Raw genomic sequence first — 7,511 nt, forward strand, 5'->3', positions numbered from 1 at the left:
ATGATTTATTAATCTATTACTTAAGCTAGCCTGTACAACGCTACTACAGTACCTAGAAACGTTTGACAAAGTCTAGCTCCCTTCTATCCTGAAGATTGAAATTCGAAATCTGGCCGAAATTTCGCTTTAGATGATCCCGTCAATGATCGATTTATTGTGTTCAATAGTGAAATTTTGCGTTTTTTTCCAAGTCAATCTTATCATTACAATTTAACCCATATTTTTATTTATTTATGTATTTATATGTATATATGTACATATTTACTTATGTACATCTGTAAGTACGTACATATGTTTATTTTTACGTACGACAGCGTCTTTAATAGAAGAAGAGCTGATTAAATTTGTGGTGAGTGATCTGGCATACCAACCGATTGATTATAAAAATTCTTCCAATCAAATGCATATACATATATACCATAGCGATAGCACGTTTACTGTCATAACTATATCTTGTATGTGCAGTTGGCAAAATTTTACAAAAGAGAGTAAAACCTGTCTCAGTGCAACTTTAAACTTAGATCACGTGGACTGCGTTTATTTTTAACAGCTGGCTGACATTTGATTGGCTAATCTTAGTTTAAACCAGCCAACTCGAGCGTGCACTGAAAAACTGGCCCTAAGTATCTCTACCTCTTATATTTAAATATCGATATTTTGGTATGAATGAATAAGGCTTGATGTCTGGAGCTCCGGTGAGCAAATCTCATTTTTGGCACAATTGTCCTCCTCGCAATTATAGACTGTAGATGACTGGAAAATTCAAAATTTAATTATTTCTTTAACTCGGGCTTAAGTGCAAGTTTTTATATGTATCGACTGAGTGTTCTCTAGGTTTCTTCCCAAACATAGCCGCGGGTTTACAGTTTTAGTGTATTTTTTCGACCTTCCACGTCCTTCTTTCCTTTCTGAGTTAGAGTTTTTTTTTCAAAAAAACGGCGATTGCTTTTTCTGCCTTTGTTTTTGAGGGTCAAAAAATTTACGTGCATACAAATGTATGTACCACATACATGTGCATATACATATATATATAACACCGTGCGACAGCAAATTTTACACACGAAACTATGCGCAAAATATAGTAAAACGGCATACATATTTAGTTTTTCTCTCTGACGCCAGGACTATTTTTAAGGACTTTGAAATTTCAGAAATAATATTAATTCAAAAAATTCAGTGCAATGTAGAAGGACAATATGGGCATCATACAAAAGAGAATTTTCTGTACAATTAAAAAGATTAAATTTTTTGGTGCATTGGACGAATGGGTATAAAAAATGAGCTTTTAAAATTGTATACTTCAATATCCTTGAAAATTTGCAATATTTACAAGGTTTTACTATAGCTGCATTTTTTTGTAAGCGAGCGACTAAAGAACGCTCAGCTCGGGTAAAATTTAATTTTAGCTACTTAAGCAACCCTGTTGATATCTGGCAAAAATCATGTGATTAGTTTAACGAGATTTATATTACATTCAAATTGGCCTCATTTAACTTGTTAAATGAAGTAGAGCGTTTTGGAAAACACAATCGTCCACACTGAACATTTGGAGTTAACTTTGACGGTTGTTTGATTACCAATAAAAATTCGGAAAAAATATTCAAAATCCAGTTTTTGTGTCTCAATTTGTTTTGTGCGAATGTCTGCTTCATGATATTAACGCATACGAATTACTTAGAGACTTCAAAATGTTTAGTTTGTATGCACTATTTATCTATGCGTACGATGGGACCTCATGGAAAATAACTAATTACCGCCTTGGCCTCTTTTTTGGCGGCCAGACATGCATACAATTTTGATATTTTTGATAATTTTTAAATTGTAATATTTTTCAGAATATACATTTTTTGAACGTTGGTGTGTCAAATGAAAGCTTTTGGGTCTTTCTGATTGGTCGGAGCAGAAAGCTTTCTGATACAACTCTGCGCTGAACTGGTTTTCAAACGAGTTAAATGATTTAACTGGTTCAATTTTCCAACAAAAATTGCATGCGATTTAAATAGTTTATGAACTTCTTTTGTTCATTTAACTGGTTCAAGCCCATTTAACATGTATGCGCGTATTTCGTCTATAAGCGAGTGTTCTTTTGTAGCTCGGTTGCAAAAGAATGTACCTCATGTACCATAAGCCCTGCTCGCATACGCACTATTCAGTAAAATCCCGTACTAATTATACTGGGTTTTACTCGAAGGCGTTTTCGTATGCAAAAACTTGCAAGAACACAGAAAAAGAGAGAGAATTGAGAGAGAAAAAATGACAGCTGAATTTGCAAGTTTTACTGGATTTTTACTGGATAAATTTTTACTATTAACTACAGTTGATGGCATGATGCTTAATGCAATTCACGTTACCAAAAGAATTGTTTGTAGTGCCTTCTAGAGTTGCAATTGACAAAATAAACCTATTTAAATATATATTAAGATGGGAAATACTATTTTTCTTAGAAAATTGCGTCGGAAAATAACAAACTAGTCAGCTGTTCATAAAACTAGCAAATTCTTGTAAGTTTCGCGTTTTGTACTTTCTTGCATATCTCTCTCATTGGGAGTAAATATTGCCTTACGCTCTCTCCGAAATTTGGTTACTGGCACTGGAATTTCAGTTTGCGTGGGGAATCGGGGAATGTACCATGTAAGCTGTTTTTTTTTTGTGTTAACTATTTTTTTTCTTGTTTGCTTCACTAATTTCATAATAAGTTCAAAAGTTGCATAAGAAATGCAACTGCAACTAAAAGTACTGATTGTGTAACCCTGAGTTATTAAATATTCAAATCAGCAACCAATAGAGATTAATGATAGCACTATTTAGAACTTGATATTTGAGATTTCTATTTTTGACGCCATCGGCTATGATTTTTTGCACTTGAAACTTGCACTTTATTATGCTAGAATTATGGGCTACAAAACTGCATACTCAAAATCTTTCTATAAAAATCGAATTAAAAAGCTCGAAATTTTTACAAAAAATAATAATTGTGACAACTTTTTAAAATTTGGTGCGATAAAAATTTTTCGACCACTGTATGTATGTAAATATTATCAGCCCGATTCTTTGCACTTGATAAATTAAACATTTTTACCGCCCGATTCTGCGTTTTCTTGATAAATTATTTGTAAAGAAATTTTATCAAGATTTTTATCAAGTAAAAGCTCCCATAGCATTCTGTGTCAATATTTATAAAATAAAAAGCTCTACGATTTGCACATGAGGGGAACTGATTTGCACGTGAGTGGAACTGATTTCATTGTCATTGGCGTTTTCGAACTGGCTGCCGAGATAGGTCGATCTTCCACTCAGCAGTCGAAATGCTATTCACAAGCGTTTACAAATTTAGATTTCATGCGAAACTTATAAATTTTTTATGGATATTAAAACATTTGCTTTTATCATTTAAATACTGCATGTGCCGGCATTTGAACCGGCGACACACGGAATTATAGTCGACATCCCTGCCTACTCGGCTACGGCAGTCAAAAATTCTTTTGTTTTTAAAATCATATTTTTCATATGTGACAATGAAATCAGTTCCACTCATGGGCAAATCGGTTCCCCTCAAAATTATAAAATTTTTTAATTTATCAGTGCACAGAATTGGGCTGTTATAATTTGTAAATTTTTTTATTAAATAATTGGGATTTTAGCACAGTAATTGAAATTTCTTTTCTTGATAAATTATTAAGATTCGAAATGCTATTGAAAAGCGTTCCCAAATTGAAATTTTATGTGAAACTTATAAATTTTGTATATAAAAAAAAATTGTTTTTGTTATTTAAACACTGCAAGTACTGGCAATTGAACGCGGAATTATACATAGTCATCTCTACGTACTCGGCTACGGCAGTCAAACGTTTTTTTGCTTTTTAATTCTTTTTTTTCGTGTTGAAATCGTGTAGCTTGCGAAGAATGCGAAGGAAGCTTTTGCTAGTTAAAAATCTTGATAAAATTTCTTTACAAATAATTCATCAAGAAAACACAGAATTGGACTCCTTAAAGACTCATTTATGACTCCAAATGTTTGCTGGGTAGCTTCATAAAAGTTTGGTTTGGTATGTGTTATGACTACATAGATGAAATACATAATTTATTTTTTGTAAATAAGGAGATATCTATGGCTGGCGAATTGAATTTTACGAAGTTTAGGGCAAAAAAATTTTTGCTGGAAAATACGAAAACATAACTATAGTCTCGTGATGGTTTCATGTATTTTGATTTTTTGTTTGTTTTTGTCGCACGGTGTAATCAGCCAACCTGTTGAACCTATTTCTTAAAAAATTCGATTGTCTAACTGCGAAAAAGCCGAAAACATTTCTAGCCAATTTTTTAGTGTAAAGAGATCACTACAAAATATTTCACATTATTTTAAAACTGCACCTGTTATAATAGGCGCCAAACAGTGACGGCATCAACTTTTTATTTTTGCAAAGAATTACGGATTCTCTCGCATATTAAGCCAACGAGAAGGTGTGAACAAAAATAAGTACAGAATGTATATGCATACATATGCATGTACAAATGTATGTACATTAGGGTAGCCCAAAAAAAAGCAGTGGGGAGTTTAAAATGGTAATCTCTCTTTCCCTTGGAATATCTCTCTTCCCCTTGGAATATCAATATTTTTGTATCGGAAAACTTTGTTTCTCTTTAGGAGACTTCCAATAACAAGACCCAATTGTTTATTTTACCATTTTTTATTATTAACTATTTTTTGTAGGTCCCCCAAAAACCCATAACAAATCGTTAGTATTAAAAAATTATAAAATAAACAATTGGGTATTATTGTTGGAAGTATTCTGAAGAGAAGCCATAGTTTTCTGATCGATATTGATTTTCAAGCATGCTATTTCACTTCTACGAAAAAGAGTTTTTTTTCGTACAAAATACATGGAAAACGTCATGGGCTTTGTGACAGTTCAAAATTCAATTTTTGTTTAAACAAAAAAAGGTCGGGTATTTTTTTATTCCATTTAGAAAAAATCCTAGAGGGCGAGAGATTGACATTTTAAACTTTTGCCACCCTAATGTACATGTGTCGGCCTAAACCGAGCAACGACTATAGCGCAAAATAAGACAATTGCAACAATACATGCAAATCGTAGTCGTAAAGAAACGCTGGTCAAAATAGACAAAAATGGCTTGACCTTCAGCACTGTCAGCAAAAAGAACAATAAATAAATTTCCTGCATAACAACATTACACCGCAGACAATCTAATTAGTGCACGATAAAAACAATATAAATATGCGTATGCTTGCATGTATGCGTATTTGTATTTATGTAATTAATTTAGTTTAGCAACTATTTGCTTTCGCTTGAATCCAATAGATGTGTACTATCTAATATTGGATATATGTTTGTATGTAAGTAGATCCAAGCGTTAAAATCACATTTTCTTCCTCGACTGACTTCAAAACAAGTAAGTAAAAAAACCGACTTATATTCTCATATAAAAAAAATATATATATATATATTTCATGATCCAATGATTAGATCTAAACCAGATTTGTGTGGGGCCACCTCTGAGACACTACCTTTCCGATGCAAAAATAATGGTCAAATTCGGTTGACGTGGCCCAAAGTTATGCGGCAACATACATAAAAAAAGAAAAAAAAACATTCCGACGAACTGACTTTTAGGGAAGTCGGTTAAAAAAGGAGAAGGTTATCAATTCGTCGGAATATTGTTTTGCTTTTTTTTATGTGTATGTATATTACCGCATAACTTTGGACCACGTCAATGATTTCGATAATTCTTTTTCTATCCGAAAGGTAGTGTCTCACAGGTGGTCACATGCTAATTTTGTTTAGATCCTTCATAAAATGCATTAAATCATAAAAAAATTAACGATACTCCTATATTTGTATATGAGAATTGAAGTCGGTTATGTTTTTTGCTTAAAAATTACCTGTTTTTTATAACTGTTTCTATGTAAGTATGAATGTGAGTACATAGATAGATTTGCTAATTGTTTCCTGATTTCATTAAAGTTTTGATACGCTATTTGCTTATATGCTTTCATATGTATTTACTTAGGTTGTACGAATGTTTTATGTGTATATACATATGTATGTACATGTGAACACACATATGTACATACCTATGTATATACACATAAAACATTCGTACAACCTAAGTAAATACATATGAAAGCATATAAGTACATATGTACAAATGTATGAATATATCACATATCTATGTACATATAAGTGAATTTTTTTAGTATGAATCAGAGCAATATTAAATGTGGTTTGAAGTATTTGTTTGAAAAAGTTAACATTAGGGCCCGTTGAGCTAGAGAAAAAGTGAGCGTGACATTTTTTGCCGCTGTTGTTTGAGGGCTAGCGGCTTTCTGCTTCAACGAACATGCTCAGGAGCATAACCCTCAATAAATAGAGTTCTACTTTTTCTTACCGCAGTACAATAAACACATTTCGCGATTTTTTATTTAATATTTTATTTTAAAAAAACCACTGCAGGCTAAAATTAAGAAAACAAAATCTTTCAAATTATACATCAAATATGCATACATACGTACATATACTACATATGTATATCAAATGAAAGATATTTTTATGCTCTTTTAAATAAACATATTTTTACATATAGTTAATAACGCATTTTTAAAGAAAAATGGCAACTTTTATAAAAATAATGGCAAACTTTCGTTTTGTTTTTTTTGCTTTTCTCGAAACATATATATAAATACATACGTATTTTATATATACAGACTCACATTTCATATGAGAGGTATTTTAATTAACTTTCCAACCATGCCCACATTTTCAAAATCGGTTCAATACTGTTCGAATATTCCTCCTTACTGCTATCCAACAACCACCCCCTGACCACTATTAATTTTAATATCGTTAGAATCAATTAGAGAAGGCGTACCACGCCCACCTTTTCCTTTTTTTAGCCTGAAGGGGCTTATTCTTTACTTATGCCTGTTTGTTTAACTTCAATTCATCTGGGAAGTGATGTTATATTTGTATATGTATGCAGGTCTTGTCGACACCCCCAAAATCATCACTTATGGTTAAAACCCCGGGTTTGTATACTCCACACACATACTGGTTCTGAGTGCGAAGATCTCTGCTTATTTTATTTCTGACAGCCGGAATATCTCTCAAAGGACAGCCTGAAAGAGTCCATAATCCTTAGCTGAATAAGTCCATTTTAACCGCCTTTTCAAAAACTATCTTCCAATGTCTTCTATTGGAAGTAGAGCTAGCGGAAGCGAACACTCTAGCTCTGATATATTCTTGACATGACCATACCTTTCCCAAATTCTTCTCTAACAAAGCTTAGTAGAATTCGTTTTAAATGGCTCAAGTTGGTGTACAGCCATTTTGGAGTACGTCAACCAGGACTTGCTCGTCAGACGCTTCCATACATACCAATAAGGCTTTCGTTGCTTTGGGGATGGTAGTGCCAACATGTTTCATCCATAGACGTTTGGTGTCCAGGATTAGTCCCACATATCGACGGACGAGTGGAAGATCGACCTATCTCGG

General features: G+C 32.8%; 1 long non-coding RNA gene across 1 annotated transcript; it reads right to left on the reverse strand.

Annotated features, from left to right (window-relative positions):
* Positions 1-3,900: 3,900 nt before the first annotated feature.
* Positions 3,901-6,701, reverse strand: LOC108380045 (uncharacterized). Its single transcript, XR_001849532.1, has 3 exons — positions 6,690-6,701; positions 5,330-5,332; positions 3,901-3,986 (listed from the first exon to the last, which is right to left on the reverse strand). It is a non-coding gene; the product is annotated as an uncharacterized LOC108380045 (long non-coding RNA).
* Positions 6,702-7,511: the final 810 nt, after the last annotated feature.

This window comes from Rhagoletis zephyria, unplaced genomic scaffold, assembly GCF_001687245.7.
Source record: "Rhagoletis zephyria isolate East Lansing unplaced genomic scaffold, Rhagoletis_zephyria_1.1 Rzeph_scaffold_18040, whole genome shotgun sequence".
NCBI lineage: Eukaryota > Metazoa > Arthropoda > Insecta > Diptera > Tephritidae > Rhagoletis > Rhagoletis zephyria.